Source organism: Melospiza georgiana, chromosome 23 (genome assembly GCF_028018845.1).
Source record: "Melospiza georgiana isolate bMelGeo1 chromosome 23, bMelGeo1.pri, whole genome shotgun sequence".
NCBI lineage: Eukaryota > Metazoa > Chordata > Aves > Passeriformes > Passerellidae > Melospiza > Melospiza georgiana.
In genome coordinates this window covers 2837035-2864423 of record NC_080452.1, presented here as the reverse complement: position 1 = coordinate 2864423, position 27389 = coordinate 2837035, and the positions used below count along the sequence as shown (strand labels likewise).

The 27389-nt window shown below is 50.8% G+C and overlaps 2 pseudogenes; one reads left to right on the top strand and one right to left on the bottom strand.

Annotated features, from left to right (window-relative positions):
- The window catches only part of LOC131093001 (zinc finger protein 850-like), a 364742-nt pseudogene that overhangs the window by 259673 nt on the left and 77680 nt on the right, over positions 1 to 27389 (top strand).
- The window catches only part of LOC131092856 (zinc finger protein 850-like), a 44766-nt pseudogene continuing 39208 nt past the window's right edge, over positions 21832 to 27389 (bottom strand).

The following is a 27389-nucleotide window of genomic DNA, read 5'->3' as shown; positions in this document are numbered from 1 at the left end:
CAGTGGGGGCTGCTGACATCCTCAGCAACTTGGAGGCTGCTGCTGGATGTTGCTGCTCCAGAGGCTTGTTCAGCCTTCACCTCTTCAGTGCAGGAATTCAGCGTCCCAGGGCTCATCAACATTCTGAACACCTGAACAAGCCAAGCCCCTGGGAATAATTTAATTTTAATTTTCAAATCCTTTGTGGTTAATTCAGTAGTGTATCCAAACTGAAAATATTCTATTTAAAAAGACAGTGAGAAAAGATATTTTAGGTCCTCTTTAGGTTTTTTTTTCCCTGTTAATAAATTGATATGTGCAATCTCCAATTGACACTGAATCCAAGTACCTCCTCATGCAGTTTTAATGGACTTGAAAATCAAGACCCTCCGTGGCTGACAATCAATCAGACTCTGTCCCTACCCCCACCCCACCATTTCCCCCATCCAAGCCCTGGCACTCAGAGCAGCCTTGTGCAAATCTGAGCTCCCTCCAGCCCAGGCTGCACCTGCAGCTTACAGCTCCTTGGCAGCAACTCCCACTTGCTTTCCTTGGAGAAGGAGCTGCCCAAGACACAGAGGGATGTTCATTCATTGTCCGGCAACAATGCCAAGGGAAGGCACAGCTCCATCAAATGGAAAAGTCATTCCTCTGTTGGATATTAAATCTGCTTTCCACAGCAGACATTCTCAGAGCAATGGAGAACACCTTCTGTGCCCAGCACAGATCCCAAGGTCCCCCCAAACCCTCCCTGCCCTGATTCTGCCCAGATTTGCTCTTTGCACACACGAGTCACATGCTGAAGTGTCGCAGACATTTTTTCACAGAAATCCTTTCTTTCAGATTTCTGCATTTTCTGGGAAGCAAGGGCCTCAGAAAAAGAATGTAAACAATTATTATCAGCTGCTGTGAAATGCAACAGGGGCCTCTGTGATTGGTCTCATGTGGTTGTTTATAATTAACGGCCAATCACAGAAGCAAGCTGGGGACAGAGTCCCTGGACACAACTTTGTTATAGATTCTTTCTTTCTATTCTTAGCTTAGCTAGCAGCTCTGCAAAGTTCTCTCTATTTATTCTATTTAGTATAGTAATAATATATTATATATCATATATCAATAAATCCAGCCTTCTGATCAAGAAACAAGATTCTCGTCTCTCTCTCACCACCAGCAACCCATTCAGGATGCAGTAATACTGAAGTCAGGAGCTTCTTCCATGTCCAGAGGAAGGAAAAGAGAGAAAGGGGATGAAGAGCTGTTCTGTGGAGTCAAGGTCCAAGCGCCCCTGGCGTGGGAGCCACAACTCATCAGGTTTGTGTCCTTTGGGCTCAGGGACTGGTGACACTCAGAGGCACAGAAAGGTTTCTTGCCAAAAAAAACAAAGTTGTATATTTGAACAGTTTAACAACCATCACAGCTCTTCCATCAGCTCTCTGTGATGTCCCAGCAGCATGTGATATGTCCCCCATCCCCCAGGGAATTCTGTACATGAACAGTTTTAGACAAAGACATGAGGTAATTCTGTGATAGATAAAAACACAATTTAAATGATATTTATTATATATTTATTTGAACTTCAGAAACATTGGGCAATTTCTTCCAGCTCAAAGCATGCAGCCAGTCAGTTGAGAGGCACTTGAATGACCAGAGAGCATCTGGGGGAGGAAATCTGGGAGGAATGGGAAGAATAAAGATCCACCTGGTCTAGTGAAGAGATGTCTTTAGACATGGCCATTTGACCAGGAGAGCTGGAAAAATCGGATGGAAAGAGAAATTAAATAATAGACTGAATATTGGTTACACAGTAGATGGGAATATCAGTATTTCTTCTCGTGCCATAAGCACACTTCCAAGAAATCCCCGTTCCTGGTGGGAAAACTGCCATTCTTAAAAGTACTCAAATGACCGAGGAAATAAAGATTTGCTTGTATATTATGATAGAAAAAGGGATTAACACCTGTGCCCCTCTTCAGGCAGACATCAGCTGTGTGCCCATGAACAGGCAGTGCCACTTGTGCCCTGAAGTACCCAGCTGGGATTGGATCTCTATGAGAGCACCTGAGGGAGAGCAGAGCACATGGCAAGCTGCAGGTCCCTGACAGCCCCACAGGGCTACTGTCCCATCAACATCTGCTCTGCTCCAGTCTAAAACAGGGCCCAGCATGGTGCTGGGATCATCAGAGAGCTGAGGTGTGTGCTGGAATTCAATGCCCTCCCCATCCCTCAGCAGCCCTGCATTTCCCTCCTGCAGCCTTGGTCTCCAGCACAGCCACAGAGGCTCTTTGGGCTCTGGACTGTTCCTGCAGCCCACAAGGGCAGCTGAGCTCTGCCTTTGGCACAGTCAGGCCTAGCCAGTGCTAGCCATGTCCCGCAATTCCCTGTGTGTGCCTGGCCTTGCTGTCAGCCCTGGCAGCGGCTGCGTGGCCCCTTTGTGGCCCTGTGCTGGCCCAGCCATGCTGGCCCAGCCCCTGTGCAGGCCCAGCCCAGGCCAGGAGCATTGCGGCTGGGAACGGCCCCTGTGCCATGGTGCCCACAGCAGCCTTGGGGCTCTGTGCCCCATGGCCTCCCTGCTGGGCAGCCTCTGTCAGCTCCTGCAGAGCCCCTGGCACCTTTGGGGCTGCACATACAGCCCTGCCCAGGCTCTGCCAGCTTCTGGGCCTGCAGAGAGGCAGCCAGGGCTGGCCATGGCTGGGAACAGGCCCTGAGCCCCGCAGGAGGATGGAGCTGGGCTGTCGACGGAAGGAGACCAGGACATCAATTACATCATCACAGGCCCAATTTTATTGATCAGTACGGCGGGTTAAATACAGTTCATAATGAGCTTCATACATATTGCAAAAGTTGAGCTCAGGATTGGTCAGTTACATATCAGCACCTACGCCTACTTCTGCATTCCTATGGTTCTACTTTTGATACTTTCTACATCTTCTCAGGATATATTCAGGAATAATCTCTACTCCCTATCCTCATGTTGCAGCAAGGTCACTGACTGCTGACCTCTCCTTTCACCTTGCTGACTGCTGACTTTCCTCCTTCAGCTTAACCAGCGGCATTATGTCAGTATGGCCTTTCTCAGCTAACCAATTATTAATAAATCTCTCCACCCTGGGCCACAGCCAAACTCAGCCCAGGCCAAAGCTGGGCTCAGCAGCCAGGGTTGCCAAGGGCTGGGCACAGAGGCTGGCTCTGACAAATGTCCTGGGCCCCTCCCTGCTCTGTCCATGCCACCAAAGGGCACAGAGCAGCCTCCTCTCTGGGCCACTTGCCTGTTTGCAATGCCTTGCACAGGCCCTGCCCCTGCCCCACAAGGCCTGGCCTGAGTCCTGCCCCTGCACGCTCAGCCAGGCTGAGATGGACACTGATGGTTTCTGGACCAGGCTCTTGGAGCCCAGCTCAGCTCCCTGAAAGCTCTGCCAGCTGCCCTGAGCTCTAGGCAGCACCAAGGGCCTCTCCCCAGCCAAGCCCAGCCAGCTCTGGCCCCACAGCTCTGCTCAGGTCGGGCTGCTCTGGCCACTGCCCCACAGCCTCAGTCCCTGGCAAGGGCACAGCAGCAGCTGCAGCTGCCACAGGACTCAGCCCCAGCCATGGGGGAAGGTGCTGGGCCAAGGCTAAAGGAGGCTCCCTGGCTGCCCTGCTCCCCTCGGACTGAGCTGCTGAGAGCTCTGCAGCCCCTGCTGCCATCCCATCTGCTCAGGGCAGCATAAGAGCTGCTGCCTTGGAGCCCTCAAGAGCTGCTCCTGCTCCATGCCCAGGGCTCATGCCAAAGCTGGGGCAGCCACAAAGCTGTGCCCATTTCTGTTCATTGCTGCTCTGATGGGGACGGATCCTCAGCTACTTGGAGGTTGCTAATGAATTTTACTCCTCCAGAGACCTCTTCTTTCTTGAGCTCTTCAGTTCAGGAATCCAGTGACCAAGGCTGATAAACATCTGTTCAAAACACCCGAACAAGAAAAGGCCCAGGGAATATTTTAAATGTTCAATTCTTCTGTGGTTATTTAGAAATATTTCAATTGTATTCAAATTTAATATACTGTTTTGAAAACAATGCAGGCTTTCCACTGTCATATTTTCTGAAAAATATTTTTGCCAGGATTTCTTCTCCTGGGAAGCTAAGAAGCCTCAGAAAAGAATGAAAACAATAATTATCAGATTGCTTCTGCTGTGTTTGCTGCTTTGGAATGTGGTCTGGAGGTTGTTAACCAATAGGTGCATCTTTGATTGGTTTCCTGTGAATTGTTTTTACTTAATGACCAATCACCATCAGGTGTGGTGGCCTCTGAGGAGTCAGTCATGAGTTTTTGATTATCATTCTTGTTAAGCCTTCTGGCTGTATCCTCTCTTATCTTTTAGTATGGTTTTAGTATAGCATTCGGTAATGTAATGTTATGTAATATGACATGACATGACATGACATGACTAACATAGCATAATATAACATAACATAGCATAACATAACATAACATCAGCCTTCTGAGAACATGAAGTCAGATTCTCATCTCTCACCTTGTCCTGGGGACCCTCACAAACTCAATACAGACAGAACTGTTTTGTCCTGCTTTCTTTTCCCGTTTATAAATTGGTATCAGCAAAGTCCAATTGATATTGACCCCCAGCACCTTCAAATTCAGTCTGAACAGATATGAAAATCAAGGCTCTCCAACATGCTGACAAACAATATCCTTTTGTCCCCCCTACCCACCATTTCCCTCCAACCCTTGGCACTCCTATGGATCAGGAATGGTCTGGCCAGCAGGACGAGGGCAGTGATTCTTCCTCTGTGCTGGGCAATGGTTGAGCAGCACCTCGAGTGCAGTGTCCACTTCTGGGCCCCCCAATTTAGGAAGGACATGGAGGGGCTGGAGCATGTCCAGAGAAGGGCAACAAGGCTGGGGAGGGGTCTGGAGCACAAGTGCTATGAGGAGCAGCTGAGGGAGCTGGGGCTGTTTATCCTGGAGAAGAGGAGGCTCAGGAGAGACAAGGCAGTATCAGGGCACAGGTAGGACTTGATCTCCAAAGCCTTTTCCAGCATTGCTGATTCTGGAATTCTCTGGAACCACCCTTGCAGCAGTTGCAGGATGAGCCCACGGCTTCCTCTTCAGAAGCTGCATCAGCCCAGGTCCCTCAGCTTCTCCTGCCAGCCCCAAAGCCCATCCTGTCAGTCCTACAGAGCCTCTGCAGCTCCTCCTCACTGCCCAGAACAGGGATCCCCAGAGCCAGACAAAGCAGCCCAGATGTGCCCCCTGGCCTGGGGTGCCTCTGGCAAAGGGAGCAGCACCAGGCACTGCAGGAGCCTGCAGACAATTCCTGCAGCTCTTGTAGGATGATCTTGCTGCCCAAGGGATATTCCCATGGTGCCAAGTCAGGAACTGCAATGGGGAGTGGGGCCAGAGAGGAAAGGGCAAACAGGGATGGGCTGTTTGCAGGGGAGGGAACCAGGCTGGGCAAACAGGAGGAAGAAATTTATACCAGAAGAGTAAAGAAAGCAAAAGGGAAGAAAAGGAAATCCAGAGGGCAGTTTGGGGGTGGCTGCCAGGCAGCCCTGGCTCTGAACAACAGCATCTGCAGTGGCACAGGAAAATCCCAGCTGATGGAAACAAACTTTCTGGCTGACTGCAGAGACCAGGACAAAGCTGAGTGGTTTCCCTGGTGTCCCCCAGCCCCTGCTGCCCCAGGGGCTGATGGCATTTGTGCTCCCTCAGGTTCATGTCCTCACAGCAACAGCATGGGGATGCTCCTCCTGCCTGCTGTGTGCAATGCAAACAGGGGCTCCTGAGCCAGTACTGCCATGTCTGTGCCTGCAAGGATGGGGCACATGTGTGAGCTGGGGGAGAGGCCAGAGCTGCAGAGGGGGGATGTTGTTGGCAGCTCCATCAGGACGCTCTGGAACGCTGCCCTGGGCTGTCCAGCGCACTGGGGATGGATCAGCCCCTGCTCTGCGGCTCCTTCCCATCTCCCCCAGGGCCCTTGCAGAGCCCCAGCCATGCTGTTTGCCCCCAGTCTGCCCACGGCCAGCCAGGGGCTGCTCACGGGGCTTTTCTGTGCAGAGCATTGTTTTGGGCGTGTTCTTGAGAGAGCCTGGGCAAGGAGCCTGGAGCCCCCAGGGCCTGGCCTGAGGCGTCAGCGCTGCCCCAGCAGTGCCCATGGCCTGTCCCTGCTGCAGCCCCGGCACTGCCACCCCCAGGGCTGTGCCCGGCCCCGAGAGCACTCAGGCCCTGCAGCAACACCAGGGCCACCAGGGCAGCAGGGCAGGGCCAGGGCAGCAGCACTGACAACACCAAGTGCTGCTGCTGCTGGGCACAGCTGCTGTGCCAGCCCTGATCTGCCCCCAGCTCTGCACACAGACATTGCTGCTGCAGCTCCAGAGAAGGCAACAAAAGGCCATCTCTGCAGAAAACTCTGCCGGGACATCCTTTAGTTCATTTATAGCCACTGAGAGTGCAGCCCCTCATTGACATAGTCTGTGGCCACAGGGAAGATGGAGAGAAACAAAATGAGAAATGGCATCAATAATGACATTTCTCTGTGAACAATATAGTGGGGCTTGACAGCTAGCTTACAAGGAAAGCTGAATTAATAGATGAAATAACAATTGATGATTTAAGAGTCTATCCATAGTAAGGAAGAAAACAAGGCATCCGCATGAGAACAGATTATAAAAGATACAAGCAAATTTTTGTAAGCTAGACTAGGTGCATACGTAAATTTTTATATGAGCCGTATTAAATTTCTGTAAAACTTTTGCCAATTTTATTGATACTAATAGCTTTACTCCAATGAATATAAGAAGTTATTGTGATGTAATTAATGACTTAAGATGATGCTTTGTTAAAAGCATATAAACTAGAGAACACAAAATATAAAAACCTTTTCTTCTTTGACCCAAATCATGTGTGCGTAGGTCACATCCAATCCAACAATATCAGACATGATTAAAAAAGTAAAACAAAGAAAAAGAACCTCCAAAATGAAACCAACAAGAAGTATCTAAAATTACTTTTATTACAAGTGATTGGCAGAAATGGGCCAGAAGTTTAATGTTTCCAAAACCATCCAGATGTCAGTCTCCACACTGCAGCCTTGAGCTCCTGGTTCCTCAGGCTGTAGATGAGGGGGTTCAGGGCTGGAGGCACCACTGAGTACAGAACTGACAGGGCCAGATCCAGGGATGCGGAGGACATGTAGGGGGTCTTCAGGTAGGCAAATGCTGCAGTGCTGATGAACAGAGAGACCACGGCCAGGTGAGGGAGGCAGGTGGAAAAGGCTTTGTGACGTCCCTGCTCAGAGGGAATCCTCAGCACGGCCCTGAAGATCTGCACATAGGAGAAAACAATGAACACAAAACAGACAAATGCTAAAGAGATGGAAAAAACAATACCATTAAGTTCCCTGAGGTAGGAATTTGAGCAGGAGAGCTTCAGGATCTGTGGGATTTCACAGAAGAACTGGCCCAGGGCATTGCCATGGCACAGGGGCAGGGAAAATGTATTGGCTGTGTGCAGCAGAGCACTGAGAAAGGCACTGGCCCAGGCAGCTGCTGCCATGTGGGCACAAGCTCTGCTGCCCAGGAGGGTCCTGTAGTGCAGGGGTTTGCAGATGGACACGTAGCGGTCGTAGCACATGATGGTCAGGAGGAAAAGCTCTGCTGAGATGAAGAACACAAAAAAAAATAGCTGAGAAGCACATCCAGTGTAGGAGATGGTGCTGATGTTCCAGAGGGAATTTTGCATGGCCTTGGGGACAGTGGTGCAGATCATGCCCAGGTCGCTGAGGGCCAGGTTGAGCAGGAAGAAGAACATGGGTGTGTGCAGGTGGTGGTCGCAGGCTACGGTGCTGATGATGAGGCCGTTGCCCAGGAGGGCAGCCAGGGAGATGCCCAGCAAGAGGCAGAAGTGCAGGAGCTGCAGCTGCAGTGTGTCTGCCAATGCCAGCAGGAGGAAGTGCCGGATGTCACTGCTGTTTGTCATTTGCTGTGCCTGGCCATGGGGACCTGTTCATGGAGAAAAGGATAGTGAAGGGTTACAGGAGATCCCTGTATCCAAAATCAAAGCCAATTCCCATATACCCTCCTCTGTAATTCTCAGACAGTGTCTTTAGTTTTTTTTAGTTAGGAGTTTTTCTATATATGCTCCCACATATCTCTGCTGTGGCTCCTGCATATCAGAAACCCTCAGCATTTCTGAGGGACTCAGGGAGAGCAGAGAAACTGGAGACGGGGGGAAGATGGTCTGTCACTTCATTCTGTTTGGAATTTTTCTGGGCTTTCACTGTTCTCAAATGGTGGATGTTCACACTCCCACGTTTTCCTTAAAATTCCTCAGGTACTGCAGAGAGCAGATGGATGCACCACAGCCCAGCTCCACATTTGTAGACAAGGACTCACATTGCTCATTTCAACAACCCAGCATCATTTCAGTGTCAGAACACCTCTGCCTTTCCCCATCAATCTTATAACCCAGAGATGTTACAGGACAGGTTTGCACCCTGCTTGGAGCATTGAAGCTCCAAGCTTGGACTGAAATCTCAGAGGGACTTCCAAATGTCCTTGTGATGGCATTGGATGAAGGGAGATGCAGCTCCTTCCCTGGCTGCACTGACAGCATTGCCCAGAGCTGGGCACAGGGGACAGTGTCACCCTGAGCCAGCTGTGCCCCCTCCAGAACCCCCAGGGCCAGGCAGCTGCTTCCAGCCCTGTGCAGAGGGAACTGGGCCCAGGGCTGCAGAGCTGCCCCACAGTACTGCTGCAGCTCTGCCTGCACAGGAGGGGCTGCACGCCTTGGAGCCCCGGCCCTGAGGGCAGAGGCTTGAGTGGGGCACAGGAGGGAGGGGGCTTGTTCAGAGGGAGGGGCTGCACTGGAGAGGATCCTGTAGACATCTCTAAACTCTCCCTGCCACAGCATTGCTGGGGTTTTGTTTTCTCTCATTGCCTGATCTTCTCTCTGCTTCCTGGAGATTTCCCTCCTGCAGGTGTTTCCCTGTGCCTGATCTCTCCCTGTCAGCACTCACAGATCCCAAATCTCTGGGCACTCTCCCTGGCCTGACAGAACCCTGCCTCTTTGCAGGGAACTGGCTGGGAGCAGGTTCTGTTTGCAGCTTGGAGAAAGGACAGCTCAGACTGAGCCTGACGGGTCAAGCAAAGGCGATGCTGGTGCTGTCCATGGGCAGAGTGGCTGAAAGAAAATTAGAGATCTCCTACTGATCACTAAAACGTATAGTTTGCATTGTCTCAGGCACTTGTCAACATTAATAATAAATAATTAATAATCAACCTTTAATATTTATCTCCCCCTCCCTGCCGTTGTCCAATATTAGGAAACTGAATACAATGTCTTAGGAAATAACCTCATTTTTTACAAAGTCCTTGTCTTGGAAATATTCTATGACTGATCAGAAACCATCAGCATGTCAGACCTTCAAGAGCATTTCACCTCCCCCACACCAGAAATATTCAGAATTGTACTCACAGAGTCTGTAGGCACTGGGAGGTTCCAGCTTCAGGAGATGGCTCCAGGAGCTGCAACTGCATTGTCCTGCAGCCAGAGGTTCCTGTGCCAAGGGCTGGCAGAGATTCTGCCTCAGGCACTTCTCAGCACCTTCCCAGCCCTGACTGATTGAAGCTCTCTGGGCCTCTGTGCTGCGCCCGGAGTGGCTGCAGGCAGTGCCCCAGCCCTGCTGGGCTGGCAGAAGAGCTGCTCATCAAGAGAAATGTGCTTTTGAAGCTCTTCTTGCTTACCAGGAGCTGCCTCTGTGCCAGGAGCCCAGCCCAGCTCAGCAGCACAGACACAGCACAAGGACGTTAATGAGCCTCTGGAGCTTTGTGCTCAGGCCCTGAACATCAGTCCCTGAGAGGCAGCTGAAGAAACCTCTCCAGAACTCCAAGGCAGAATCCAACTCCAAAGTTTCTTGGACTTTTAATGGGTCCCACTGAGGGACACAACTGAGAAAGTGTCCCCAGGCCCCAGGCAGAGCAGAGATCTGGAGGCAGTGATGACAGGTGGGGACAAAGAGAAGCCAAGTCTTGGAGCCCTGGGGCACAGCAGGGTCTGTGCCACCAAGGGCTGTGAGGAGACACCTTGTCCTGAGGCACTGGAGCCTCCTGGCACAGCTCCAGCCAGGCTGGGCACTGTCAGCCCCTTGTCCTGCCCTCAGCATCCCCCCCTAGCCCACATCCCAGTGGCCTCAAGGATCTGCTGGAAGGAGTCCCTGGAGAGCCTTGCTCAGGAATAGACCTGGGGGCTTCTTAATGCTGCCAGGGACTGTAGGTCTTTCAAAGGACTTTGGGTTTGGCTTTTGCCTTGGAGTCTCTGAGAGGTTTGTCCAATCCTGGCCTCCAATTATCTACTGTAATTAGTCCCTTGAGAGGCTTTGTCAGTAACAACACTGAGCAGGGCTCATTAATACTTCAAGGTACTTCAGTTATTTTAAGGTACTTGGTGTTTCCCTTTTGATACAGACTCTGTGAGAGGTTTGTACAATCATGGCCCCAATTATCTGCTTTAACCAGTCCTTTGAGAGATGTGTACTGACACTCAGTGGGGCTCATTAATGCTTTGAGATACTCAAGGTTTTTAAGGTAGTATGGATTTTTCCTTTCTACACTGAATTTCTCAGAGATTTTTTTTGCCATCCTGGCCTCCAATTCTCTCCTCCAATGAGTCCATGAGGAGCCTGCGCCTCCGCGCGTCTGCCCAGGCCAAGAACCTCTGCAGTCTGTGTCGCTGCGCCCACCCCGAGCTGCGGCGTGGCTAATAAACAGGTTCACGTGGCTTTCCAGGTTTCTTGCTCTTGTCGAGCTTTTTGCAGAGCCTGGACAACTCTGCCCCACGATTTTAGGGCTTTCCCTGAACCAGAGAACACAGTGTTCTCAGCCAGAGCTTTTGTACAATTATCCCACACCCTTGAGTGTAAAATATCCACAGGGCTCTCTATAGCCCCAAGCTTAATCAATCTCGGCAATGCGAGAGTCATATCTCTAATCTTACATTCTATTCCCCATTGTGTATGCATCTCACTTACGACCTTCGCAATTGCTTCCATGGTTCGAGGGCGTCCCCTCTGCTGTACAAGGCCAGCTGTGCAGCTGCCGTCCTCTGTCCAGGCGATCCCCGTTCCTCGGGCGCTGATCGGCTCCCGGGTTTTCGGCACCAGTTGTTGCCTTTTGGTATAAGGCAAGGCGACCTAGTTCTGAGGAAACGGCACGGCGACCCACTCTCCAGGGTCGCTCGGGCCAAGAACACACGCTAACACCAATGTGGTGGATGGTCCAAAGGCCTTTATTATCTCATTTCTTGGGGTTTTATAATCTTGGGGATCTTCTACATCACAGTGGGTCTGTCTTTACCATCTATGGTTAGTAAGGGGTGGAAAGTTACTGGGCAGGGGATGGAAAGTTACTGGTATTCGGTTAAGGGAGGCTACATTCCTATGTTAATTTCTCATCTATGGGGAACAGAGGGTCTTATCTAAGGGGAACAGAGGGTCCTGCCTTTCCGTCACATCGCGCGATCTTCCGAACGCCTGTCCCTGTCTACCACAGGCATCTGAAGATGGGCCATACTGTAGCACCAGATCGAAGACCTCCAAGGCGGAGAGACTCTTTCTTCTCAGAGAGGTTCCTATGGGAGGAATAGCGGGAGGTATTGGCTTTGTGAATGCTCCCCTAACTGCTTCTGAGGTGAGAGGATTCAAGAAAGAGTTGGGGCATTTAGTTGAGGACCCAGTGGGCATAGCCAACCAAGTGGATCAATTTCTAGGTCCAAATATCTACACTTGGGGGGAGATGAATTCCATCCTGAGTATATTATTTTCCCCAGAAGAGGTCCAGATGATTAGGGTGGCTGGCATAAGAATTTGGGAGAAAGATAACCATCCAGGACCCCAGGTGACATCAGGCGAACAGAAATTGCCACTAACGGATCCCAGCTGGAACCCTAACCAGGAGGAGGGGAGGAAGGCCATGAGGGAATATAGGTCTTTGATAATATGGGGGATCAAAGAGTCAGTTCCCAAAGGAACTAACACCCAATTGGCATTTGAGGGTACACAGGAGAAAGATGAAGCTCCTGCTGCCTGGCTTAACCGCCTAAAGTGGAACTTCCAGTTGTACTCTAGAATAGACCCAGACACCCTAGAAAGTCAAATGCTACTAAAAGTCCAATTTGTTACCAAATCTTGGCCTGATATAAGGAGAAAATTGGAAAAGATGGAAGATTGGCAAGAGAAGGACATTAATGAGTTATTAAGAGAGGCATTGAAGGTGTATTTAAGGAGGGAGGAAGATAAAGCAAAGGCCAAGGCTAGGATCATGGTTGCTGTAGCTAGAGAAAGTGCAGGTGGGCGGGTCCACCACCAGGAGGAGGCAGAGGTAGGCCAGTACTGACAGGTGCAAGAGGGATAGAGAGACCTCAAGTCCCTTTGAGAGAACGACATTGCTATTACTGTGGAGAGCCAGGACACGTCAGGAGGTTTTGTAGAAAGCTCAGTCTCGATGAGGCAATAGCCAGGGAACAAGATAATTTAGGGAAGATCCTTAGAGGTGACGAGTAGAGGGTCAGGGGCTTTACACTTTAGGGGACCTGATGCAACATCTAGAAGAGCCCTTGGTAAACTTTGAGGTGGGACCCCTTGTGAGAGTCTGTCCTAATTTTCCTTCATCTGCCTCACGATCGTCCTTGGGAGCCCACTGAAGAGAAGACTCCCCCGTCTATATCTGGCTCTGAAGGAGAAAAGTCACACGCCATGGGCTCTGAGACTTGAAAGCTCAGTGTTGTGTTTGCTGTATGCTAAGAAGAGGGCACCATGCCCCATTTGCAACAATAGCAGCTTTGGAAGCTGTCCCACCTCTCGGCCTGGCTGGACTTCTCCTGAGTTCTAGGTGGTCTCCCAGAGAAGACCCTCATCTGTTTTACAACCACCGTGACAGACAGACAGACGGAGATGTGAGAAGCTTTTCCATCAAGGACTGAGACATGAAACTCCTACCAGGCCCCTCTGCTCCTTCCAAGGACTGGGACTGAAACCCCCAGCCTTGGGGAGGTGTGTGGGGGAGGCAAGCTGACCAAAGCGAGATGTTTGCCTGCAGATTGTGACCACTGGAGCAAGAAAACAATGGCTCTCATTTACTGCTAAGAACACAGACTACCTGTTACATCTATCAAGCTCATTTACTGCTGGGAGCATACACTACCTGTTACATCTGTTCCCTATTGTATCTGCTTCTCCCTCCTCACAATTTTCAGTAATAAAAACCTCTGAGTTAGCTAGAGCCTTTGAGATCTCCCCAGCATAGCAGGCGGACCTTCGGCTGGACTGGACCAAAGGACTTCATCTCTGCGTTGGTAGCTATATCCCCCCCCCCCCCTCTTTCTCTTTTTCTCTCCCTTAATCCCTCTATCGCATTTTTTGCTGCAGTTATTTCAATAAAACTGCATTTGATTTGATCATCACTGCAAACCCCCTTGTACTGTGTTGGTTTTTGCACTCTGAGATCATTCCTACAAACCATCAGGTCATCTGTCCACTTCGGACGGACCCTGACACCCCTAAATGAAAAATTTGAATTTTTGGTTGATACAGGAGCAGATAAGTCCTGTCTCAACAAAGTAACATCTGAAGTTAGACAAAAACAGCTAGGTAGAAAAGATATCTAATAGCACCAAAACTGGCCAGTAATACTTAACTTATAATAAGTGATGTGAAAGTAAAAGGTACCTTATTGTTGTCTTGTTGTGTGTGTGAGTGAGTCACAAAGTCAGCCTCAACTTCCCAGGCAGGTGGGAAGGGGAGGGGCTGTGGCCAAAGAGTGTGTGTGACCTGCAAACGAGATTAGTGCTTCCCAGATGTGTGAGGGAGCCGTAGCTGTAAGAGTGTGAGTGACACGCAGACAGCCTCACAGGTGAATGTGCACCAGAGGCAACCAGAGCCAGGGCCCTTCCAGGAGGCCCAGAGATGCTGAGACCTGTGGGCCAACCCCAGGGTGAGGGGAGCCACAGTGATTATCTAGCAATAATGATCCAGTTTGTGTCTTGAGGGTGTGAAAGAATGTGTGAGAGTGAATATAGACAAATTAGAATAAGGGTAATGTAGATTGTGCATTACAAGTTTTACTACATCTCCTTAGAGGGAAGTGTATTGTGTAGAAGAATGGTGTAAAAAAAAAAAAAATTAAGTGTAAGGGGTTGAAAGAAGTATTTAGGCTGTAAGTGAAAGTAAGAAAGAGAAGCAAGAGATAAATAGATAAGATCTTGAAAAATAGAACAGAAAACCAGTGAATTAAATACACAGAAAAATAGGAGAATGAAAGTACTTTGGGAGTTAAGTTAGCTGAGAAATACAACTCCTTGCAAAATACAGAGTATGTAGAAGTTGATGAGAGAAACATACAAGCTATGGAAAAAGAGAAATTACCAATAACATTAAACAGAGAAACTGAGTTTTGATAAAATCATTAAATAGCAGACCATTAATGCCTGTGTTTGAAAGCCCATTTCAGGTACTCTTCATTACTAATTCGACTGTGCAGACCAAAAGAAAAAGGTTGGACTCACATCACTTTCACCCCCTGGCATTGGACCAGGATTCAACATCAGGTTTTATTTCCCTCTGGCATTCTGGCATTGGACTGGACTGCACCCCATTCTCCCTCTGGCATTGGGCCAGACTCCCAGTTTTTCCCTCTAGCATTGGGCCAGAGTCCACACCACCCACCTCCGGGCACTGGATAAGGATTCATCCACATCACAAGTTAATTCACCTAAGTATACTGTGATTTAAAGTTGACTCTCAGAAAGAAGAGTCAAAAAGACTGAACTGTGTGGGAAAAAATTAGTATCAAGAGTTCTAACATTGCTTAAAATGCTTCAAAACTGTTCTGTGTAAACAGAATGTCGGTAAAAAGTTTAAAACTGTAAATAAGTAATTCTGGTTTAAGTTCCCCAATTTAATTCTAAAGACTCCAGGTTAATCCTCTACAGAACATTTCCCTGGGGGAAACCAAAATTGTTAGGGAATAGACCAAGAGAGGTTTAACCAGAGAAGCGGGTAGAAGGGACTCTAAAGAGCTTGGAAGCTTCTCAGTAAAATTCCCCAAGGGGCAAGGCCGGGTGGGCAGGCTGTGCAAGATGACCCATACCGGACTCTTGGGAAGGGTAGTACCGATGGCTCTGATTGCTGGTGATGCTCTGGGGAGCTCAGCTGAGCCGTGCAGTGAGTGCTACCAACCCCTCTATGAGAAGGAAGTGAGCTCCTTGTTGAGAGTCCACATCAGTTTTAACCCTGATTGTGTTAACCTCTTCCAATTGGTCCTTTATCAGAAAAAAAAGAGAGTGTATTGGATAGCATACAATACTGCCACTTTTAGGCAGCCACTCCTAGGAGAGTGTCCTATAGGGGAAGCCTGGTTGTGCTTTGAATGTGATGCTGCTGAAACAAGCTCAGTAGATCTAGTAAAAAGAAAAGAAATGGTGAAAATGGTAAGAAGAATTGTTTGTAACAAGTATTTAGCAGTAGAGTATTCAGCCACCCAGTGGATCCCAAGAGATCCAAACAAATTAGAGTCTGTTGAAAAAAAGAAAAGAGACAAGTGTGATCACCACAAGTGTGATCCCTTTTGGAACACATTTCAGGGGAGCTCTAAACCCCTAGGTTTGATCTCTAATACCACAACACACACCAAATTGTCAGGAGACTGGTCTGGCAGCTGCACCGCTAGAGTGATAAAACCAATTTTCTTCTTATTACCCAAAGAAACTGGATCAAGTTTGGGAGGTCCTATATATAATGATTTGGGAGAAATTAAACAGAACAGGCAAAGTGAAATAGAAATTGAGAAAATCCAAAATTGTAAAAGCCAAGTTTGGATCCCAGTATCTATGTTAAACAAAGTCATCCGGCTCCAGGCAGTATTAAAAATAAAGACTTCAATTATTAGGAACGTTTCAAATGAAATAAAAAGATTATCATGTGTAAATAATCAAAATCAAACTCCTACACTTGATCTCAGTGGGTGGGAGAACTTGGAGATTTTCAGAAAAGATGTATGGGAAAAGGTAGTTTTTCTTGCTATGCGTGTTGTACTTGGAGGATTGCTCCTTTTACTATGCTTATTTATCTGTTTCAGTAAAATAGTATTTGCCATGCAGACCAATCTGAAGAAACCAAAGAAAGTAACAAAGTTTAGTAACCGTGATTACCAAAGTGCACAAGAAATTTATAGTCGGTTCAAAACAAAAAATTGTAAGTTGATGCGAGCTTAAAATTTAAGGTCGATCAAAGAAAAAGAGGGCAGACTGTTATGAACAAAAATTCAGTTGATTTTTTTCTGTGAGAAAAAAGCTACGACTATTGCTGGGCTGCTGCTTGTGTTATGGTAATTACGGGTCATTGTTGTTAATGATTGTTTTTGTATTAGTAAAACCCCTGGCTGGGGCAAGGTAATGGCCCTTCTCTGAGACAGTAACGGGTGGGGGCCTTCCCAAACAGTGAGGAGAAGATACCTGGAGAGGGGGGTTATGCAAAGTGACTCCAGGACCAGCATGCTGTGTGGGTCCCCTGCTCCGAATGTACTAAAAAACCCCAAAAACAACAAGCCAAATAAGAGTTGAGAGACTGGAGTGATGTCTGTACGTGAGGAGCCGAGTGCTGAGCCTGCAGAGATGCTGAACACCTTCGGAGTCCCTCTCACCCTGACCATAGGAGTCGTCCCCGGAGATGAGGGCCTGCTAAGACAACCAGCAAAATCGACATCGGACAGGATCACCACACCCTAAAGGCTCCCATGAGGACGTCATCCCCAGCTCTGCCCCTAGTGGACAGAGCTGTGCTTATCCTCCTCCTCTGAGTCACCCTGGGAGACCCGATGGGAGACTGCAGCCCCGCCGAGCTGCCCAATCCTGAGCTGATCACTTTTAATAAAGGCATTAAAAAGGAGAAGAAGTCTCCTGGCCCTGTTTATTTCATTCCACAAATATGGCTTTATTGGAGGGGTCCTTGAAGGGTCTCAGCTCTTCTTCTTCTAAGTTAGTAGGGGTACAGTATGCTACTTTTATAGCCTTGGCCCGCTTCCAATCTTGACCAATGGCAAAATGTTAGAGGGACCACAAGTGACCAATAGTAGGGTTAACAAGATATTGCCTTACATAGTTATAGGGACAGGTTATAGGGTGGATGTCCCTGGAGTGAGGAAGCTTCTTTGCTGCTGTGTCAGCATTTCTGTTATTCAGATTCTCCACGGGGCCCTTGCTAAAGCTGTGGGTTTTACTACACATATTTGATCCCAGTCCATATAATCTCAGTCCAGTTTATCTCAGTCCATGGGATCCCAGTCTATATTTGATCCCTGTCCAGTTTAGCCCAGTCTGAAGGATCCCAGTCCCTAGCTGATCTCAGTCCATAGTTGATCCCAATCCATATTTAATCCCAGTCCATATTTGATCCTACTTCCATATTTGATTGCAGTCCAAAGGATCCCATTCCACATTTGATCCCAGTCCATATTTAATCCCAGTCCGTATTGCCCTGCACACATTCCAAAAGTCTAGAATTCCAGCTCCCAGACAGGAGAACATGTTCCCGCCCTTGAAGGCAAATGGAGCAAAATCCTACAGAGACATTTCCCTACCAGCCTTCAGAACTTCAGCTTCTGGGACTGGGATTTAAAATAATAATTGGGAAATAAAATAATAAATAGTATGGGGAGAGTCTGTAGGGACAGAGGGGGCAATGAAATCAGGGCAGGGGTCAATAAAATCAGGGAAGGGGTCATTTAAATCAGGGCAGGGGTCAATTAAATCAGGGAAGGGTGTTTGGTGGTGCCTGGGTCAATTAAATCAAGGCAGGGTGAATTAAATCAGGGGAGGGTCTTTGGTGGGAGAGGGGACAATTAAAATAGGCAGAGGTCAATACAATCAGGGATGGGGCTAATTAAATCAGGGGAGGGTTTCTGGTGGTCACTGGGGCAATAAATAAATGGAGGGTATTTGGTAGTCCCTGAGGTAGTTAAATATAGGGAGGGTCTCCGGTGGTGCCTGGGTCAAGGGAGACACTGAGAGAGAAACCGAGCAGGCAAAGAGGGGCAGGAGAGAAAAGGAGACACAAACACAATGAACTGAGAAGATGGCACTCAGCAAACAAATTGCAATGGACTGAACATGAACAGAAGAGAAATCAGTAAGTCTGAGAAGTTTATTTGCTATCAAATACATCCCACGCACCCAGCCCCATACAATCCCCATCCTACTACTCTAATTAAGATCCCATTCTCCCAATCTCCTCCCAGCCCTATCTTACTCAGGTGGCTGAGGAATCAAGTGAGTTTGGTATGGCAATGAGTTTTTTTGAGGTGGGATTGAGCCCCTTTGGGGTAAGATTGAGCTGTTTTCACTGGGATTTGAGTTGCTTTGAAGTGACAGATCCATCCATCCCTCTTGGCTTTTGGAGTGCAAAGAGATGGAAGAAAAAAAATTAAGGTGAAACTAAAAATAGAAACATCCAAGTGTGTTGCCAACATGGATCACAGGGAATGTGAGTGACCTGGACTGTGCCCAAAGTGCCTCCTCCAGTGGGGGATGGAGCTGGAGCAGCGCACGAAGCTCTTCCTGCACTCGGGGCACTCACAGGGCTTCCCTTACCAGTGCCTCCGTTGGTGTTGGGTCAAGTTAGAGCACTGTGAGAAGCTCTTCCCACACTGGGGACACTCGTAGGGCCTCTCCCCAGTGTGGATGCGCCAGTGGCTGACAAGGGTGCAGTTGTACTTGAATCCCTTCCCACAGTCAAGGCAGCAGAAAGGCCTCTCCTCTGTGCGAATCCGATAGTGCTGGAGGAGATGGGAGCTGGTCAGAAACCTCTTCCTGCATTTATCACACTCGTAGGGCCTCTCCCCTTTGTGGATGTGCTGGTGCTTAGTGAGGGTGGAGTTGTCTTGAATCCCTTGCAACACTCAGGGCATTGGAAGGGCCTCACATCCATGTGACTCTGATAGTGCAGGCGGAGATTGGAGCGGGTCTGAAACCCCTTCCTGCATTTATCACACTCATAGGGCCTCTCCCCAGTGTGGGTCCTCTGGTGCTTCATCAGGCTAGACCTGTGGCTGAAGCGCATCTCACACTGGGAACACTCGTAGGGCTTTTCTGCAGTGTGGGTACTCTGGTATCTGATCAGCCTGCAGCTCCACCTGAAGGTCTTCCCACACTCCAAGCATGTGTGGGGCTTCTCCCCATCATGGAGCTGCTCATGGAGCAACAGCTCTGAGCTCTGGCTCCATCTCCGGCCGCCTTCCTGGCACAGGCTGGCTCTGTCCCCCTCAGATCCCCTCCAGCTGCGTTTGCAGCCCCTCCTCGTGTGGCAGCTCTGCGGCTTTTCCTCCCCGTTGGCTTCCTGTGCCGTGGAGCCGCTCAAAACGGCCTCTTCCATGAGGTTCTGCTGCCCTGGAGATTTGTCCTCCCTGCTCTCCATGCTCAGCTCCTGCTCTGGGGGAGGAAGGACAAGGACAGGATGGGATTTGCCTCCATGCCACAGGCAAGGGCAAGGAGATCCCCCCAGGGCTGTGCTGCAGCCGGGGCCGTGCTGGGCTGGGAGATGGAGCAGCACAGAGGGGAAAGGGGCACTGACTTCCTCCTCACCTGCCTCAGTGTCCCAGGGCATCTTCCTCTTCCTTGCAGCCTCCCTGGTGTTGGCAATGGGAAATCCTGTTTTGGGGAAAACAAGGGATGAGCACGTTTTTAGGAGTGTCGGGGGCTAGGATGGTCGGGATGGATGGAGACAAGAGATCTCTGAAGCCAGGTCGTGGAACTTGTGGTTTATTGCAAAGGGCCTGGGTGCAGGGCCCTGCTTGGAGCTGCCAGCCACAGCTCGGAGCAGGCCCGAGAGAAGAGAGGGGTACAGAGGACGAATGGGTAAGAGAGTAAGAGGGGAAGAGCGTAAGAAAGTAAGGTTCCCGTTACAATACAATAAATCTTCTTCTGGGTTGAATATTCTATTTCTCACTAACCAATCTAGGGCAAGATACCAATCCTATAGCATTTACATACAGCCTGTAAGATTGATTACGTCACCATACTGTGTTACATTTTAAACCGTAAAATGCACTCTTTGGATCCCTTCTGCTGAGCTAGTAGGGTCTGCTCTGACACTTCAATCTATCTGCAAGCAGGGGGAATTGTTTTATCAAAAGGGGATTACCTTCAGTAGGGCCGCACCATTGTTTTCCAGTTGTTCACCAAGGTATCACAGAGCTTGCTTTCATTTCAATCTTGCTTCTACTTTGTATATTCTCCAAATCTTTTGCCAGACAATTGTATTTATAAGGCTTCCCTGTTTCATCTTACCCAACACATGTTGAGTTTGAAGGTCCCTCTGACCAAGTCCCTCTCTACAAGTCACCGGCCATGTGGGCTCCAGAAAAACCCCCTAAATACCAAGATTCAGCCCTGAAAAAGCCTCCCAGGAGTTCCCCGACCCTGGTCCCTCCCCTTTGGTGTTCAGCAATTCCCCCCTGTCCCAGCTGCTGGGGTCACGCTTGAATTGGGGGTCCCCCTTCTCCTCAGTGTCTGCCCTGCCCAGGCTGCTGGCAGTCCCAGCAATGCCAAAAGCTCCCCCCTCTTCGCTCCCCCCATTTCGGGATGCAGGGCTCTTTGGGCTCCCGGGCTCCGTCTCCCCTCATTCTCTGCTCTGGGCTGCAGCGGCTCCAAGGAGTCCCCCCTGCCCCTCTCCAGGCTCTTGAGGCTCCTGCCAATGGTGGCGCTCCCCCCTCTCTGGGCTCCCCACTTTGGGCTCCTGGGGGACACAGGGCTCTGCTCCTCCAGGCTGCCTCTGCTGGCAGCCGCCACCGGCACCCCCGATGTCCCCCCAAGGGGCCTTTTCCGCTCAGCCTTGGACTGCTTCATTCTCCAAACATCCTCCTGAAAAACCCAATGCAGGACCCCCGGGGATATCTGGGCCGGGCTCCTACTCCTGGCTCACCTGCGCGATGGGCGGGGGGGGGGGGGGGGGGCGATGATCCCACAGGTGGGGGCTGCGAATTCAGGCAGGGCTGGAGAGAATGCTTCTGTCAGCTCCGCCTTGATCCACCTTTGTCCCTCCTCTTCCTCTTCCTCTTCCTCTTCCTCTTCCTCTTCCTCTTCCTCTTCCTCTTCCTCTTCCCCTTCCTCTTTCTCCCGCTCCTCCTCTCCTATCCCCTCCTTCCGCTACTCCGTGTTACCTCTGCCTCCTTCTCCTCTTCCATCCCTCCCATTCCATCCCTTCTCCTCGTCCTTTTCCTCCCTAACTGCACCTCCTTCTCCTCCTTCCATCGCTGCTCTCTCTCCGCCTTCATCCCTCCTCTTTCATCTCCCCTGCCCCTCCTCCTCCGCCCTAACCGGCTGTAACCATGAGGGGAAAGGGGGCGGGGAAAGGGCGGAACCGTGACGGGAAAGGGGTGGGCTCAGACCAAGGGCGGCAACTCTGAGGGGACACTCCGGGAGCGGCACTCTGCAAACAGAACTGCAACGGACTGAACATGAATGGGAGATAAATCAGTAGGTCTGAGAGTTTAATTGGCTATTGAATATTGCACACACCCAGCCCCTCACAATCCCCATCTCACCGCTCCCAAATGGGAATCCACTTCTCCCCAGTCTCCTCCAAAACCCATCTCAGAGTGATGGCTGTGGAATCAAGTGAGTTTGGTGTGGGACTTGAGTTTTTATCAGGTGGGTGTGAGCACTTTTGGGGTAAGATTGAGCTGTTTTCACTGGGATTTGAGTTGTTTTGAAGTGACAGATGTATCGATACGGGCTTTTGTATTGCAAAGACATTGAGTATAGAAAGAAATTAAGGACAAACCAAAATTAGAAGCTGCCAAGTGTGTTCCCAACATGTATCACAGGGAATGTGAGTGACCAGGGCTGTGCCCAAAGTGCCTCCTCCAGTGGGGGATGGAGCTGGAGCAGCACACGAAGCTCTTCCTGCACTCGGGGCACTCACAGGGCTTCCCTTACCAGTGCCTCTGTTGGTGTTGGGTCAAGTCAGAGCTGCTGGAGAAGCTCTTCCCACACTGGGGACACTCGTAGGGCCTCTCCCTAGTGTGGATGCGCCAGTGGGTGACGAGGGTGGAGTTGTGCTTGAATCCCTTCCCACAGTCAGGGCACTGGAAGGGCCTCTCCTCTCTGTGAATCCGATAGTGCTGAAGGAGATGGGAGCTGGTCTGAAACCTCTTCCCACACTTGGACCACTCGTAGGGCCTCTCCCCAGTGTGGATCCTCTGGTGCTTGATCAGGTCAGACCTCCACCTGAAGCTCTGCCCACACTCCCCACACTTGTAGGGCTGTTCCCCAGTGTGGGTCCTCGATCCAGTGTGGTACACGATCAGGATGGAGCTGCATGAAGCTCTTCCCACACTGCCCAAATTCCAAAGGAACCCAAATCCCCAGGACCCCAAATTCCCAGGACTCCCACAATTCCCCGTGACCCCAAACTCCAGTGACCCCAAATTCCAGCAACGTCCCCGAACTCCTGTGACTTCCGGTGACCCCAAATTTCCCGTGACTTCTCCAATTCCTCGTGACTTCCCCAAATTCTGCTTTTGGTGTTCCCCCCCAATCCCCCTATTCTCTCCCATTTCGGGATCCCCTTGTTCCCTGTTTTGGGGTCCCCCTTGTCCCGATTTTTAGGGTCCCTCGTTCCTGGTTTTGGGGTCCTCCAATCCTCCCAAATTCCCTCCAAATTCTCACAATTTTGGGGTTCCACATTCCCCCATTTTGTGGTCCCCTAATTCTCCTCCTTTCCCTTTTTGGGATCCCCCAATTTCCCCCCATTTTAGGGTCCCCCATCCCCAATTTTGGGGTACCCCATTCCCCATTTTTGGGGACCCCTGTCCCCCCCAATTTCCCCCAATTTTGGGGTCCCATCAATTTACCCTATTCCTGGTTCTTGGGATCCCAAATCCCCTAAAAACTCATTTAGGGGTCCCTATATCCCCTTTTGGGATCCTCAATCCCTCCAAAAACTCCCCCAATTTTAGGGCGCCCATTCCCATTTTTGGAATCCCAAATCTCCCCTGAACTTCCCCAATTTTGGGGTCCCCGTGTCCGTTTTTAGGGTCCCCTGTACCCATTTTGGGATCCCCCTGTTCCTAGTTTTTGGGGTCCCCAATCTCCCCAAATTCCCCAAAATTTTGGGGTCCCAGTGCCCATTTTGGGTTCCCTATGCCCATTTTTGGGGTCCCTCCACTCCCAGTTTTTGGGGTCCCAAATTGCCCCAAATTCCCCCAAATTTTGGTGTCCCCGTGTCTATTTTTGGGGTGCCCCATGTCTGTTTTTGTGGTATCCCGTTTCATTTTTGGGGTTCCTCCATTCCTGGTTTTAGGATCTCAGATCCCCCCAAACTCTCACAATTTTGGGATCCCCGTTCCCAATTTTGGCGATCCCCTTGTCCATTTTTGGGTTCCCCGTGCCCATTTTTGGGGTGTCCTGTGCCCTGCTCCAGCACCAGCCCCAGCATGACCCGCCCGGTTCTGCCGGTGGCTGTGAAGATCCCCCGCACCGTGAACCGAACTGGACCGAACTGGATCAAACCGGACCAAACCGGGAACGGGATCGGGATTTGGGATCAGCATCGGCACCGGGAGCGCTCCGGGAGCTCCGTGATTGCTCCGATGAGTTTTGGTCGTGCCCCCGGGTGGGACTGGGAGGGACTGGGAGAGACCTCGGGACTGGGAGGAACTTGGAGGGATGGAGCGGGAATTGGGAGGGACCCCCTTTACTCGGAGGGAACTGGGAGGGACGGAGGGGAGCGGGAACTCCTCGGTTCGCACAGTTCCGGTTCAGCCAACCCGGTCCGGATGTGCATCTCCCCTGTGTGCATCCTCTGGTGAAAGATAAGACTGGAGCTCTGGCGGAAGCATATCCCACACAAGGAACACTTCAAAGGCGTTTCCCCAGTGTGGATCCTCTGGCGCACAATCACGTGGGACCTCCGAATGAAGCCCTGCCCATACTACTCACATTTGTAGTGCCTCCCCCAGTGTGGATCCTCTGGTGCTTGATCAGGTGAGACCTCCTGCTGAAGCTCTTCCCACACTCACCACACTCATAGGGCCTCTCCCCAGTGTGGGTCCTCTGGTGCAGGATCAGGTTGGAGTTCCACCTGAAGCTCTTCCCACACTCCACGCACGTGTGGGGCTTCTCCCCATCATGGAGCTGCTCATGGAGCAGCAGCTCCGAACTCTGGCTCCATCTCCGGCCGCCTTCCCGGCCCAGGCTGGCTCTTTCCCCCTCAGATCCCCGCCAGCTGCGTTTGCAGCCCCTCCTCGTGCGGCATCTCCGGGGCTTTTCCTCCCTGTTTGCTTCCTGTGCCGTTGAGCCGCTCAAAACAGCCTCTGCCACCAGGTTCTGCCGCGGGCATTTGTCCTCCCTGCTCTCCATGCTCAGCTCCTGCTCTGGGGGAGGAAGGACAAGGACAGGATGGGATTTGCCTCCGTGCCACAGGCAAGGGCAAGGAGATCCCCCCAGGGCGTCCCGACCAGGACGGTACTGGCAGCCCCCAATGTCCCCCCAAGGGGCCTTTTCCGCTCAGCCTTGGACTGCTTCATTCTCCAAACATCCCCACAAAAACCCAACTGGAAACAACTGGGAGTGACTGGGAACATGCTGAAGGGAACGGGGCTACACTGGGAGATACTGGGAGTGACTGTAACAAAAGTGAGGGTGAAAGAGAGCAACTGGAACCATGTGGAGCACAACTGATTCATACTGGCAGGGACTGGGAGCACACTGGGCTCATCTTGGAATCACACTGGGAGGGACTGGACTAATACGGGGGGGATCTGAGAGTGACTGGGAACACACCCTGCCCATCCTCCCTCATACTGGGCCTGGCTGGGAACAACTGGGAGCACACTGGCAGCAAATGGCATCATACTGGGACTGACTGGGCTGATCTAGGAAGCAACTGGAACCATGCTGGGGGCAGCTGGGACCATACTGGGAGAGACTGAAAGCCACTGGGCTTATTCTGGGACCACACTGGGAGGGCTGGCATGTGACTGGGATCAAACTGGAGCTTACTGGGATCACATTGGGGTTGAAAGCAAGCCACTGCGATCACACTTTGGGCTACTGGGAGCAACTGAAAGAAACTGGGATGATGCTGCAAGCAAACTGGAGGAACTGGGAAGGACTGGATGCATGCTGGAGGCAACTGGGCATGACTGGAGGATCATACTGGGAGAACTGACACCTTACCGGGGCCACTGGCAGTGTCTGGAAATGACTACAGACATGCTGGGGGAACTGGGATATACTGGGAGTGTCTGTAACCATACTGGTGTGACTGGAATTACACCGGGAACAGCTGGGACCATGCTGGGAGCAACCGGGATCACACTGGGATCCCAGTGACAGCAGCCGAGTCCATCCTAGGTTACACTTGGATCTCATTGAGAGTGACTGGAATGATACTGGGATTGACTGGGAGTGGCTGGTTTTGTGGATTTTGGGTGGTTTGGATTTTGGGGGATTTTATTGCCATTTTGAAAGGGAGTTTTTCTGGGGGTATTTGGGGAGGGGCCTGAGAGGGGATTGGGGGGGGTGAGGGAGGGTGCGGGGGGGTCTGGGGGGGCTTTGGGGAGGGGCCAGGGGGTTTGGGGGGGTCTGGGGAGGGGTCCTGGGGCATTGTGGGGGGACCTAGGGGGTGTGGATAGGTCCTAAGAGGGGTCTTGAGGGGGGCAGGGGGGTCGTAGGAAGGGTCTGGGAGGGTCTGGAGTGTTGGAATGGTCCTGGGGGGAGTTTGGGCAGGGCTCTGGGGGGTCCTGAGGGTGTCCTGGGAGGGTTTGGGAGGTTTTGGTGAGGGGCTTTGGAGGTCTGGAAGGGTTTTGGGAGAGGGTCTGGAGGGTGTTTGTGGGTTTTGGGGAGAGGTCCTGGAGGGATCTGGGGAGGGGCTGGGGGAACTTGAGTTGGGTTTGGGAGGGGTCTGGAGTGTCCTGGCAGGGTCCTGGGTGGGGTCTTGGGAAGGGTCTGGGGGCTCTCAAGGGGTCCTGGAAGAGATTTGGGGGTCCCGGGGGGTCCCAAGCCCACCCTGATCTGTGGTCTGGGGGTTTTGGGGGAAGGGGGCACAGCAGGGGCTCCCTCCCTCCCGGTTTTTGGGGCTTCTCCCATGGCGCCCCCTCCCCAAAGAGCTCTGAGGGCCCCCTGAAGTGGCTCCTGTTCTACTGGCCGGTGCCCCCTGATCCAGGATCCCAACAACACCCCCCCCCCATAATCCCAATTAAGCCCCACAAATCCCCCAAAGATGTTCCCAAAACCACAAGAAACCCCCCAAAATCCCACTAAGACTCAAATAAATCCTTGCAAAACCCAAAAAACTCAGAGAACACCCCCAAATCCCAGAAAAATCTCCAAAAAACCCCAAAAATTTCCTCAAAAAACACAGACCTCTAAAGAATCCCACTAAAGGCCTCCACAATTCCCATAAAACCACCCAAAATCCCCCAGAAACTCCAATAAAATCCACAAAAATTAAGGAGAATCCCAACAAATTGTCACAAAATCCCAGCAATGCCCCTCAAAATTAAAAGAAAAAATCAAAAAATTTCAAAAAAATCCCAATCCCACCCAGAAAACACCTCCCAAATTGCCAATAAAACCCCCCAAAATTCCCCAACTCCCCCCAAACCCAATCATTCTCTCCAAAACCCCAATAATTGCCCCCGAACTCCCCACAAACTCCCCCAGCCCAAAAGCCCCAAATGCCGCAACCCTGCCCAGCCCTCCCTGGTCCCTCCCAGTCCCGCCCGGGCCCGTCTGGGACCGCGGCCAAAACTCCCTGAAGCGAACGCGGAGGGCCCGGAGCGAGCCCGGAGCCCATCCTGGGCTCGGCCTCAGCCTCGGCCCCTAGGAGGCATTTTGGGCCACCCTGGGCAGGTTTAGGGCAGGCTCAGATCCCTGGCAGCCATTCCCAGCCTTGCAGGAGGGATTTTAGGCCCCTTTGCCTGATTTCAGGCCGAATCTGGTGGGTTAGAGGAGGGATTTTAGATCCCTTTGGATGATTTGAGGCCCATGTGGGTGAATTTAATGTTGTGTCGGTGATTTTAGGTCCCTTTTTTTTGTGATTTTGGGCCCATTTAAGTAGGTTTTTTGCTTCTTTGGATAATTTTAGATCAAACCAAGTCGTGTAGGATGATTTGTGGTCCTCTTGTGTTGGTTTCAGGCTCATTTGGGAGATTTCAGGCCAAAGCAGGTACTTTCCGGGTGGATTTGAAGCCCATTTTGGAGATTTAAGGCTGATTTTAGGCCATTTTGAGGGAGATGTAAGCCAGTTTGGGCAATTTTAGGCCCCTTTGGTTGGATTTTAGACCTCTTTGGACAATTTTAATCCCATTTGGCCGATTTTAGGCCAAATGTGCTGGCTTTCAGCTGCATTTGTGACGCCTTTGGATGATTTTA